Source organism: Ascaphus truei, chromosome 6 (genome assembly GCF_040206685.1).
Source record: "Ascaphus truei isolate aAscTru1 chromosome 6, aAscTru1.hap1, whole genome shotgun sequence".
In the NCBI taxonomy this organism is placed as follows: domain Eukaryota; kingdom Metazoa; phylum Chordata; class Amphibia; order Anura; family Ascaphidae; genus Ascaphus; species Ascaphus truei.
Window position 1 is genome coordinate 84,461,795 of NC_134488.1, and position 14,222 is coordinate 84,476,016.

The window sequence follows — 14,222 nt, forward strand, 5'->3', positions numbered from 1 at the left end:
ACAATGAAGATGGTGAGGAATACCCTAAATAAAGGGTTAAAGCAAGCCTAACTATAGGAGGGTTAATATGGTAGGCAAAGTGTTATATTATAGTGTGCACAAGAGCTCACAAAGTGTGGTACTTAGCTCTGGGGCACGGTTCTAGTCCGTATCCAGTTATAGCCCCCTAACATAAATGTGCCACTTAAACATGCTTAATAATACCTCACAATATACACATAGGTCAGTCAGTGACTATCAATAGCTAAATGTACAAGAGCTTACAAAAAATGTTTTTTACAGCTCTGGGGCACGGATCTAGTCCGTATCCAGTTATGGCCCCCTAATTCAAATGTGTCACAGTAACAGATAGGTAAACAGACTGTAATAACGTTGTGAACAAACACATAAATGAGCCGAGGGGAGAGGAAATGCACGCAATGAAAAAAGTAGTCAGCAGCAATTGCATTTACACGTGCTGGGTGAGGTAATTGGATATATACCGCATCCCTGTGTTAAGCCCTCGTCAGGGTTAATATCGCGGAGTAACGCTGACATAAGCAATTGTACCTGTGGTTCCTGTTCAAAGTCCTGCTGCCGTAAGATACCACATAAAGTACCTGGTGTCTGTGATGTATGGACCCAGACTCCCTTGACACGCGTCTCGGCTCTGTACAGAGCCTCTCACCCTCTGCTCGGCATGGGGACGTCAATGCGTGATGACGTCAGTCCTGTAGCCGCCTCCCACCTGACGTACGTTTCGCTGGGGCGCTTTATCAAAGGTGGTGAAGTGAGGAACTACATGCATAGTATATATAGTGTATTAAGTACCAGCTAATGCAGGGCAGCTGAGTCTAACCAATTGCTTCTATTGCAGGAGGACGGTAGCTATCGCGGTGCTGAGGAATTGATCAAAGAAGAGACATTTGAGATAATAAAGTGTAGACTGAGTGAACAAACTAAGTGTGGTATTCATTTGTTCAAGAGCTGAATGTAAATTGTGATGTACTTAGAGACACAGGATTTTAATACGTTATGCTATTTAATGCCAAAACCCATTTCAAATGGATATATTAAGTCAATGTTGTTCAGGAAGATAATGCTGACAATCTATATAAAGGGAGAGAATAGGAAGCCTTCGTTTATCCCTCTGGGTGCCAAAGTACCCAGTACATAGATCCATTTGGATTCTTTTTGTAAGATTAAACGGTTCCAATCACCCCCTCTAGGACTGGGGGGGACGCTCTCAATCCCTGTGAAGTGAAGGTTGGTAATGTCACCGCCATGTGCCTGATGAATATGATTGGCGAGGGGGGTGTCTAAATGATTCCGTATAGCCCCCAGATGTTCCAAAATACGCTGGCGGAATTCACGGATGGTCTTGCCAATATATTTTTTGGTACATTGACAGGTGACTTGATAAATGACTCCCTTTGTCCGGCAGTTAATAAACTGCCTGACTTTGTAACTTTTAGTATTGTTCCAATTGAAGAAATTTTTAGAGAGGGACAGATGTGTACAAGCCTTGCATCCTTGGCATTTAAAATTCCCCACAGATCTATTACTTAGCCATGTTGATGTTGTTAATGGTCTCAAATGGCTATGGACCAACTGGTCTTTGAGATTAGGTGCCCGCCTGCTGACCAAAGTTGGTGTAATTCGTAGGACATCATTAAGATCTGGGTCGTTTAAAAGGATTGGCCAGTGTTTCTTTAATATGGCATTAATCTCTGACCATTGATTGTTGAACGTACCCACAAATCTTATGAGTTTAGAGTCAGCGACTGGAGAGCAATGTGTACTCAATAAAGAGGTTCTATCTGTAAATTTCGCTCTCCGATAAGCTTGTTTAATACATCGTTGGCTGTACCCCCTTTCTCTGAATCGTTCACTCATGTTTTTAGCTTCATGTTCAAAAGCTGTGATAGTGGAGCAGTTCCTGCGAATCCGCAGGAACTGCCCAACAGGGATACCCTCCTTGAGTCGCCTTGGATGGTGACTTTCATAACGCAAAAGGCTGTTGGTGGCTGTCTTTTTTCTGTGGATAGTAGTTTCCACTTTGTCACCAGCACCTCTGGAAATTTTTAAGTCAAGGAACGTGACTTCCTGTGTATCAATTTCATACGTTAAATGAAGGTTGAACTCATTGGTGTTAAGTATATTGATGAATTCAATAAATGACGCCCTGGTCCCCTGCCACAGGACCAGGACATCATCGATGAAGCGGACCCACAGCAGGATTTGGATCGTGTAGGCTTCATTGGCTTCATGAAAAACCACCTCCGCCTCCCACCAACCGAGATATAGGTTCGCATAGGTGGGGGCGCAGGTGGTCCCCATCGCCGTACCTCTGAGTTGATGGTAAATGACACCATTGAATGTGAAGTAATTATGTGTCAATATGAATCTCAGTAGGTCGAGTACAAGTTGATTATGTGTCACAAATTCACAGCTTCGACTTTTTAGGAAGTAGGATACTGCGTCTATACCCACTTGGTGTATAATAGAGGTATATAACGATTCGACATCAAGACTAATCAGTAGTGTGTCTTTGTCGAGGACTATGTCATTTAGTCGATTGAGTGCGTCCTTGGTGTCTCTAAGGAACGATGGTAGGCTGTCAACAAACGGTCGTAGAATTTGGTCAACGTATTTACTACTTTGTTCCGTGAGGTTAGATATACCGGACACAATGGGTCTCCCAGGAGGGGGTAAGGTTCCCTTGTGGATTTTTGGTAGGCAATAGAAAGTGGATAGGACTGGTGCGGGGGTTAGGAGTTGTTCATACTCTTTTTTTGATATGACCTTAGATTCTAGAGCTATCGTTAGGATGGTTTTAAGTTCTTTCTTAAAAGTTTACATTTTTGCATGCGCAACACCCATACAACAGGCCGGCGGGGGTCCCCGAGGAAGGGCGGGGGTAGCACAGGGGTGGCGCGGGTGTCCCCGGCTGACCCCGCGGCCGTCCCGGGGTACCCACGGGCCTGCGGTACCAATGTTGTGCCTACAAAAATACTAAACATTATTTCTAACTAAATACACCCCCATAACACATACAGCACAATAATGTGCAAAATAACTATTATCCAGATATGGATAATAGATTTGCCCATTATTAAACATTGCATTAGCATAACCAAATAAAAACAGTAGCCAGCTAATCCAATGAATACAAGCAGTAACAACATAAACAATGAATTAATTAAACCATTAACCAATGAAACCAATTAATTCCTAAACCAACTCAAAATGAATAGTAACACTAACCAATCAAACCAATGAATTACTACAACATTAATGAATGTAAACATTAAAAGACAAAGAAATAAATTCAAACAATATCTGAAATAACCATAAAACGCATTAGCTAACATAATACAACATTTACTACAAACGAACACCAATCGCAAACATTTTATTACCATTAGGCAGGAAAAAAACAAACAATCACATCCACATAAGAAATTGAAATTAAAAAAACCAACAGCAATACCAAGCCACAAATGCCCCCTAAATATTGTCATAATAATGTATTAATCTGTACCCTAAATGGTACAGATTAATATATTATCAGTCAATGTGCCTCCCCCACAAAAAATCAAAAAACACATCCAATGAAGAAACCTGTAAAAAGAGACATTTACAAACATTCAATATATTACTTACCATTAGAAGCGGTGGCCCTCCGACTTCCGGGGTAAAAGGAAGCTCACGTACCTTGAAGGCCTCCAACAGCATCCGATGCCATCCGCCATGAAGATCCGGATCAGGTACAAAAATCTTCTTTTTTCTTTCTTTAATCACCTTCTTCTATCTTCATCTGTCAACCATTTCTTGATCTTCTTTATCTTCTATCTTCATCTGTCAATCAAAAAAAACCCCATGGTAAATCCCAACCGATGTTGTCTCGTCGTCTTCTTGGGCTCAAATGAGGTGTCACGGCCTTAAATAGGGCTTGTGACGTCAAATTTAGCCTCAAAATGGTTAACAGCCACCTGATTGGCTGTTCAAACCATGTTCCGACTTAATTTTTTTTTTTACATGACGTCACTTAAAGGGAATGATGCCAGCCAATCAGAATGGCTGTGCTTCATTTGCCTTTAAGATGACTTCACTAAATCCAAGTTGGCCGGCGTCACATGGTATTTCAGCCAATCAGAGTGTGGAATTGGTTCCCACGATCTGATTGGCTGAAATACCATGTGACGCCGGCTTCGTGACGTCATCTTAAACGCAAATGAAGCACAGCCATTCTGATTGGCTGGCATCATCCCTTTAAGTGACGTCATGTAAAAAAAAAAAAAAATTAAAGTCGGACCATGGTTTGAACAGCCAATCAGGTGGCTGTAAACCATTTGGAGGCTAAATGTGATGCCACAAGCCCTATTTAAGGCCGTGACGCCTCATTTGAGCCCAAGAAGACGACCAGACAACATCGGTTGGGATTTACCATGGGTTTTTTTTTAATTGACAGATGAAGATAAAGAAGATCAAGAAATGGTGACAGATGAAGATAGAAGGTGATTAAAGAAAGAAAAAAGAAGATTGGGGTACCTGATCCGGATCTTCATGGCGGATGGCATTGGATGCTGTTGGAGGCCTTCAAGGTACGTGAGCTTCCTGTTACCCCGGGAGTCGGAGGGCCACCGCTTCTAATGGTAAGTAATATATTGAATGTTTTGTAAATGTCTCTTTTTACAGGTTTAATCTTTGGATGTGTTTTTTGATTTTTTGGGGGAGGCACTTTGACTGATAATATATTAATCTGTACCACTTTAGGGTACAGATTAATACATAATTATGACAATATTTGGGGGGCATTTGTGGCTTGGTATTGCTGTTGTTTTTTTTAATTTCTATTTCTTATGTGGATGTGATTGTTTGTTTTTTTCCTGCTTAATGGTAATAAAATGTTTGCGATTGGTGTTCATTTGTAGTTAATGTTATATTATGTTAGCTAATGCGTTTTATGGTTATTTCAGATATTGTTTGAATTTATTTCTTTGTCTTTTAGTGTTTACATTAATTAATGTTGTAGTAATTCATTGCTTTGATTAGTTAGTGTTACTATTCATTTTGAGTTGGTTTAGGAATTAATTGGTTTCATTGGTTAATGGTTTAATTAATTCATTGTTGATGTTGTTACTGCGTGTATTCATTTTATTAGCTGGCTACTTTTTTTATTTACTTTATTTAGGTATGCTAATGCAGTGTTTAAAAATGGGCAAATAATCTATTATCCATATCTGGATAATAGTAATTTTGCACATTATTGTACTGTATGTGTTAGGGCGGTGGGGTCGTGTATTGATGTTTGTTAAATCTTTTTTTAATATACATGTGTTTCATAGTGTAGATGTGCAGGGGGTCTCCGGAGCTGAACTGCATTGGTTTCAGGTCCGAGGACCCCCTACTTCAGGAGATACAGGCCCCGTTATGGGGTGCCGGTATCCCCTGCACTTTCAAGCATCCGCGTCACGTGACCGGGACATTGAAATTCTGCAGGGGATACCGGCACCCCATAACGGGGCCTGTATCTCCTGAAGTAGGGGGTCCTCTGACCTGAAACCAATGCTGTTCAGCTCCGGAGACCCCCTGCTCATGTACACTATTATTCAAATGTATTTATTTAGTGTACGATCGCCTGTAACAGCCTTGCATGGAGATGGCAAATCTCCATGCAAATGTTACATGTGGCTTTTTTTTCTAGCAGCTAGCGTACGTGAAGTTTAAGAACGCTAGCAGGGGGAAAAAAAGCAACACGTACGCTGTGGGTGTTTTGAGCACGTACGTTAAAAAATGGGCTCAAGGCCTTAGTGAATCGCGTCCCCGGCCTCACTTTTTAACGGACGTGCTTTTTTTGAACATCAGAACGCAAACCCATTGAGCTTAGTGCATAGCCCCCTTAAAATACACAGCTTCAAAAACAAGGTTCCAGTAATGGATCCAAATTATTACAATGCATTGCTATTGAAAGCCACAGCAGGCCAACCAAAAATAATCATTAGTGTCAGTAATGCCTTTATCGTTAGGTATTTTAGAGAGAGAAAAATGGTTATATAAGGAATAAAGATGCATGATGCAAACTGCACTAAATTAATTTTGGATGGGATTGATGCTTTAATGGAGAAAAAGAGAACAAAACCACTTTAGAATACATAAATATATTAAAGCATAAACTGGATGTTCAAACTGAAAAAACACGACTATGATACCAAGATGAGTTTGATTTTTATTGAAAATAACATTTTCATTCAAATGTATTTTCAGTATTACAGTATATGCTCTAGTGGTGAAATAGGAGAAAGAACGCAATATACATAATTTGTATCGTCATAACTGGAAATGTTGCCAAGATGAAATACTAATAGGGGAACTTGGGAGGTTCAGCAGAAGAGTTGGTATAATGGCATTTTGCAGTGCAAATCACCCCCTGCAATATAGCAGCTTCAATTGGGGTAAAAGCTCAAGGAAAAATAAAACAGCCACCACGTGGCGAATTGATACAACAAGATTATTTTGGAACATGCATCTTTCAATGTCAATCTAGCAAAGTACTTAAATCTGTATTAGCTGGCTTCTGGCTGGAAGCAATTTAGGGAGTGGAACAAAATGATGAAGAAGTTACTTAATATAGATTTTCTCAGGGGTATATAAATGTCTGTGTATCTGGCCATCACTATCCTGTGATTTTTGTGCACTTGACAAAAATGTTTCTTGGCATAGAGATGCTAAAGGATAGAATCATTTTTAGCATCAGTTAGGCTGCGCTTATAGTGCCGCGACGCGACGGTCGCTGGAAAATGAAATAGAGATGACTTCCAGCGATTGCGACCAATCCGTCGTGCCGCACTTACTATAAGTGCACGTGACGGCAGAAATGCATTTGTTTTGCCGCGATGTCACGTCGCTGTCGCCGTCGCTATAAGTGCAGCCCTAGTTAGATAGAAATGCATGCTTCTTGCAGTACAGCCAACCCAAATGTCATGATGAGGCTGAAGTCTAGTCCTGGTTGCGAAGTTAAAACTTTCCACAGGACTGAGACACTGTTGGAATTACACTGTATTGATTACACATCAATGACTGGAAACCACATGCTCTCATAGAGGAGCACACACCATGGAGCCTTGTCCATTGTGGGCACAAAAAAACATTGCCAGGACATGAAACAGTCAGTAAGCTAATCAGAAGGGATGGTGAGCCTGTACTGGCTAATAATAGGGAGAAGGAGTGGTTCAGTGAGTAAAGACACTGACTGACACTGAGATTGCTGCAGAGGGAGCCTGGTTCAATTCTCGGTGTCGGCTCCTTGTAACCTTGGGCAAGTCACTTTATCTCCCTGTGCCTCAGGCACCAACAAAAAAAACATAGATTGTAAGCTCTACGGGGCAGGGACCTGTGCCTGCAAAATGTCTCTGTAAAGCGCTGCGTACAATTAGCAGTGCTATTCAAGAACATGCTATTATTATTATTATCTTTGGACAGGGGAATGCCCTACAATATTAGGGGTGTCATTTTACCAACGTCTCCGCAATATTGTCTTCCTACAAAACAGAAATAGTACATTTGCCAATTTCTGTGATTCAATTATACAGATTTACACAAAATTACTGTGCATAGATGTTCTGACAAAGGTATTCTTTCTTCTTTTCCTAATTAAATCCAGTAGCACAGCAATTAAAACTGATAGTATATCTGTCATGAAGTGTTAGAAGTATATTCCTAATGCAGGTCCATGCAGCAGCAACAAATTAGAGCTATCCGTTCTGCCACAAAGTTTCTACTATTTTGACAGCTGTTTCATAGATAAAGATATGGGGGAGGGTCTACTGTATGTATGCAGTCTAGGAACGTTTGGCCAAAAAAGGAATGTGACTCCCTCCCTTTAAGGTGACGCCACAGCAACCAAGCCTATTGGGTCTGATACATCTCATTACAATCTGCACCATGTACTGCTCCTCCTCCAATTCTTTCTTGCACAGGCATGGGCAGATGGGGGAGTGGGGGTGTGCGACCAAATGACCGCTGGTGTTTGGCCGCAGATAGACCCTCTGCCGCAGCCAATCCGCCGCTGGACACAGAGCCACCGCCCACTTCTAAGAAGGTAGCTTTTAGCAGTTGGGATAGGGGGTTATCTTTAGGGTGTTAGCGTAAGGGGTTAAGGTTTTTAGGGTAGGGGGTATCGTTGGTATTAGGGGTTAAGGTTAGGTGGTTTTAGGGTAAGAGTTAAGGTTAGGGAATTACCTTAGGGGGGGAACCAGCAGACGGCTGAGATTCCCGGCAGCGAGATGAGTTGTGCCAAGCGCTGGCGGTCATTTGGTCACAGCGAAACGGCCACGACCAAATATCAGATAGCGTTGTAAGTGACAGTGTGGAGTTAAACATTGAGATCAGTTTTTTTTAAAGGCACGTTTTAAGACTTAGACTTACTCTGACCAACCAATCACGTATATATTTTACATGCACTTCTATTCCATCAAGAATCAGAAATCACTCAAACAATCAAAGGTTACAACTTTAAACAAGCACCGTGTTTTTCTCAACTGTTTGTCTGGAAATTCAAAGACAAACATTAAAATAAAAACAGAACAAAAATTTTTTTTTTTTTTCATAGGTGTTACTATTTGATTTTTGGGGGTTTATTCCTGGTGCTTTCAGACAAACTCCCCGTGGCTGTGTTTTAGTCTGTCACAAAGAACTTGTAAAAAATAACAATTTCAGTAAACTATCACATATATAAATTGGATATGTTTTTTTCCTTCCCTATAATTAAATTTCATTCAGTAAAAGCACAAAGGGAAGAAGAACCTCTACTATAATGTGATATGTCACATGTATTATCTATTACACGTGTAACCCCGGTCTCTTTTCAGCCCCAGAGACCCCCCCATGTAGCGCTCCGAGGCTATGCTGTATACCCGGCTAGCGGGGGCCGCCATGACAGGTTGCACGAGCGTGCGCGTTGGTCGCGCAGGTGCAGTAAGGGTTACGCACGCGGTCCCAATGCTAAAGAGGTCCTGAGTGGACTACAATTCCCAGCAGCCTCTGGGGATTGCCTTTTCACCCACATCACGTGCAGCCAACCAGCAAATAGGGTTTTGCAGCTTCTCCTGTGGAGGAAGGCTACAATGTTGTGGGGACCACGTTTGGAAGTTGGAGCTGGGAGCAGGAAGGGGAAGGAAGGGTGTAGGGAGCAAGTGGCTCCTACACCAGGTAAGATTCCCCAGATCCCAGGCAGGCCCCAATCCCCACCAGGGTAGTGGGTAAGTACTGAGGGACGGCCCCTAGGTTAGGGACCCTGCCCTTAGGTGTGAGTGCAGTCTTGTCAGTGTCACAGCTGGCAGTGCTGTGAGCGCTGACAAGTAGGCACAGCGTGTGAGTGCAGTGGGTTGCTGCAGGTACCGGTTGAGTGCAGTGCGGTTGAGTGCAGTGCGGTTGCTGCAGGTACTGTGTGAGTGCAGTGTGTTTACTGCAGGTGTTAGGCTGAGTTAGTCAGAGGGGACCTGGGTGGTGAAGGGAGAGCTAGAGTGGGTGCAGGGGGTCAGTGACCCACCTGCATAGAACAGGCTACCCCGTAGGCCCGTAGGAGTGTTCCCTGAAGTCACCAGAGGTTGCTGTGCTGCAGGGACGGCCATAGTGGTGGCGAGCATCACCCTTACTGTGTAGACAGCTAAGGACAAAGGGACGAGCGTGCGGAGTAGGCTTGCAGGCGAGTCGTCTGGGACCAGATGGCTGGACATTGAGACCCAGGAGGCAGACCGCTAATTCATCTGACCCTTTGCGAACAGGTACCGGTCACCGCCGTGACCGGAAGGTACTATAACAACAAGTGCACCAACACCGGTCAACAGGCGCTGATCCCGCCTTAGGCTAAACTCTTTAGGAACACTGAGCGAGTGGTTAAAGAACTGAGCCTATACCAATAGTACAATACATGGACACGGTGTGTAGGGCACGCGGTGAGGGGACGGAGACGTTGCTCCTGATGAGTGGGCAGCCATTAAGGTTATAGCAGAGGAATATTGAGGTAGAGTCCCTCAATTACTAGTGCTACAAAGCATATAACTTTGAGAAAGCCCATACTTGGGAGAAACGCGTTAGAGGTGCCCAGCCCAGTCCAGCCGTTTGCAACTCTTTCCTGCATAGTTGTGCCTCCTGATCCATCCTTCCTCCTCGGCAAGGGTGATTTTCGTTTGCAGCCACTAAGGTTATACCGTTAGAGTATAAGTACATGTTATGTGTTATTTCTACGTTGCATTATTACAGTAAAAACCAGTTACAATCATAAGGTGTTGTATGTTTCTTGCCCTGGGGAATCTTACGTCACGGGGATTCTGGGTAAGTGGAGGCGCTGCGCTAAGTATATGTATAAGTATTACCCCAGGCTCCCAGCTAGCGGAGGCTCAGATCTCCTGGAGCCGCAGGTGTCGTACAGTGACCAGTAGTTCCTTTGGGAGGGTTCAGAAAAAGGGCTACACACGTATATGTCCACATTTCATCTTCTATTACCAGTCCATTTCTGGATCTGGTTTGAATACTTTCTGCAGCGGAAGGAGTAGCTAAATGGTAAGAACACTGTTAAAATCCCAGAATGATCTCCCTTTGTGACCTCTGGGAAAGTGACTTTATTTCCCTGTGATTCAGGAAACAAAAGGTACAGTACCTGTAGGTTGTCAATGCACAACAGGGCTTTGCATAACTTTATATATACAATAGCGGTTCACATAGACTGTACACCAGCGCTATATAAAATAAATAATATTATTGGTGAAATAAAGTGCTTTATCTCGGTTGAGGTGCTTATTTAATTGCTGCATTATCCTTTTTGCTTGTATTTATTTCATTGAGATTTGCATTCATGTATTCTACTTCCACCACAAGGTAAGAGCATTACCATATTGCGTTTAAGATTTGTACAAGATTAACCCTTAGACGTGGGACTTGACGGTGTTGTTTTTAGATCAGACTGTTTTTTTTTAATAGTCTGTAATTATCTTTCACAATATTTACAAGAACCCTTCAAACACATAATGTTAAAATCATGTTACTCAAATTGTTTAGTACATATCAGAGTGAGTAATCCCTAATGTTAATGCTTCCCCGCCCCCCCCCACCCCCCCATATTACACCTACACAAGTATGTCTCTGTATGTCATTCTCGTAAGCTTCCAAATAGAACTATCCATATTGTAATACACCTTTTTATACTGGCATCAATGCTGATTTAGCTTATGCATACAAAATGATCATTAATATTGGCTAATACTGCCCTTCTTGTAGAACGGAACAATGAAAGCTGGTGAATATAAACACAGACATACATTTTGTTGCCAAGTTGTATTTGCTGTGCAAGTAGAATACAAATAGTTTACTAAAATTAGCAATATAAAATAATATGAAGGTGAACGGTTTCAAAATGTAACATGATTAAATCAACTATTCATGTTCATGGTCCCAAGGTTCAACAAAAAATCGGGTCACTCCTTCTTCTGTTACAGTGCACCTCACAACTGGAACAATCTACCGGAGACTCTTAAAGTCGCAAACAGTCTAAGTTCTTTAAAGACTTCAGCCGTCTCACATTTTAATATGGTCTGTAACTGTTACATACGCCCATAACATATATTATCTTTAACTGTTCATGAAATGTCTTTATATATAATGTATAACCTTGTTCATTTATTGTAACCACGTATTGCTCTGTGCCCAAGATATACTTGAAACGAGAGGTAACTCTCAATGTATTACTTTCTGGTAAAACATTTTTATTAATAAAGAAAACATACTCCCTTTTGTTTTTCATGTTAATCTCAAGCATGGGAACTGGAATTTTTGGATGATTCTATGACAAGGTAGATACACTGTAAATAAGTAGGACACGTCTAAAAGCTTTTAACACCGTGTGTAATTTATCATTTACTTTATAGATCATACAGATCACATAAAATCTTCCTAACTGCAGATTTATTGAGTGCTGAGTAACTTTTCCCCTCCGCAGTTGACCAGGAATTTAGTCAATAAACATATTAAAGCTGCAGTTCAGTCTTTTTTTTATTTATTTATTTTTTTACTTCCATAGTTTCATGTGTGCAATCTCTAATTACCTAAAGAACTGTATAGCTGCCAGTCAAATCGTTCTCCATGTATTGATCGGCAAAATTTGGTGACATAATTAGAGCTGGCATATGTTTTTATTTGCTTCTGTCAGTCAGTGGAAGCTCATGAATATTCATGAGCACTCCTGCACTGACATGTGCTAGAGGGAGGGCAGGGCTGACAAAGGTGTGTGCCAGGGCTTGTGACAGGACATGAAGGGGCAGTGCCTTAGCAAATGGCTGTTAAAATAGAATACAAGAAAATTGGTCTTTCAAAGTTGTTGTTTTTTAAAACAGAAAATGCTAAAAGTATTTTTTCTTACTACAGAACTGATTTATTAAAAAAAACACACATGCAGGATATTGACTGAACTGCAGCTTTAAAGATGAATTTTGAGTTTGTGATAATCCGATATCGCCTGTAACCGATGCTACACATGTACCTGACCCGGGAAAGCATGGCAAGAAACAGAACATTGGGAATTGGGAATCTGTTGCCCAAACATCTTGAATAAAATAATATTTAATCTGTATGAGAAAGTTAGCCAACATATTTTTAACTCCTAAAAATAGACAGGTATTTTATTTACATTGGCAAAATCAATCCACTGATAATTATGATCAGCATATAGGTTTGTGTATAGGCACAAAACAGAAGCACTGAATAAAATATGTGAGCAAACACTTCACAGTAACCCCAGCTGTTCCAGGCATCATCTGAATGCTACTTGGACAGGTCTACTAACAAAAGGATTTAAATATTCACTTCCCATAAAATAGACGCATTAATTGTGTTAGACATATTACTTTGCTCAGGTTCACCATAACAAATGTCAGTACCTTTGCTTCAAGGCACTCTAAAGTAATTTCCAGGTCAGAAATCACTGCTGGAATAATGTGGCCTAATCTACTGCTCCCCCCCCCTCACTGCCTAAGGACATAAGCATCTCTCATACTGCAGCAGCAGCCACCGCCGCACGCATCTCTGCTATACTTGACTTGAAGGTTACAACCAATGCACAGGTAAGAAAAACACAGCATCACGACCTAAACTCACGTTGTACATGTACCAAGGTACATTCCACTTCTGTATTAGAAGTACAAAAATAAAAGATACAGGAAAATTGAAACATTAGATACAATCAATCGGCCAAAAAATCCAAAAGCATTTATTCCAACTCTATTCTGAATGTTTAGTGGAAACATAGAATTAATAAAGCAATAAAAAGTAGAGCAACAAGAAATAAATGTAGTAAAAATGCACAGCTGGATTTTTGTCTCTGAACGTTGATATAAAGCTCCAATCTATGGTAGAAAAATATTCCATGATCATTGTGACAGAAGGGTGGTAACCAGGCTCTCAAATAAAGGGTTACGGCCGTTTGGTTACCCCTGATCCGTACTAAGAGATGAAGAAGAGTGAGCTCTTTAGCCCAGTACTGTTTAATGCATAACTTGTCATTTGCGTTAATAAAGAATGTATGTGTTTTTGCGTTTCCAGGGATGCCAGCAAGCAGGGAATGCTAGGGTATGAGTTTCAAGGGGGGGTTTGCGAAGGAATTGTTGTCAGAATGTGCCTATGTAGTTGGTGTCCAGAGTTGCAGGTTCCCCTAAAAATGTACCCAGGAATCATGTCTAATTCTGGATACATGTAGGCACATTGTCCCGGCAATATCTCCCCTTGAAAACGGGTGAGTGACTCACCGCTAGGGTTCCCTGCTTCAGCACAGCCCAGAAAGGTAAATGGTGCAAAGGGATGCGATGTTTCCCTGTAACTATGAGGGGTCCCTAGGTTAAGGGGGTTACCCAGTTACTGCCCAGGTCACCCAGAACCTATATAGGGGTTCATGGGTTCTCCAACCATAGATGAGGTTGTGAGGGGACGAGTCCAAGTCTATGAGATAGTGTGTGGGGCATATAAGCTAAGAGAAAATAAAGTGCAGCTTCTTATTCTATTCCCCATACCCAGAGACTTAGGACACAGAAAGGTATATTTTATTAACATTGTGTTTTAATAGGAGATATACTGTTGTGCACAGTAATGAGCTGGGACTTTCAGAACCAATATTCCGACAGACCATCAGGGCTACCAAGTTGGTGCCAGTAAGTCTGTAGGACATCGGAGTTGAAAGCCACCAGAAGATGCCT

General features: G+C 41.6%; 1 protein-coding gene across 4 annotated transcripts in view; it reads right to left on the reverse strand.

The window, feature by feature from the left end:
- ACOT7 (acyl-CoA thioesterase 7) overlaps positions 1 to 14,222 on the reverse strand; it is a 264,500-nt gene that overhangs the window by 6,665 nt on the left and 243,613 nt on the right. The gene's annotated exons all lie outside the window — the stretch shown is intronic.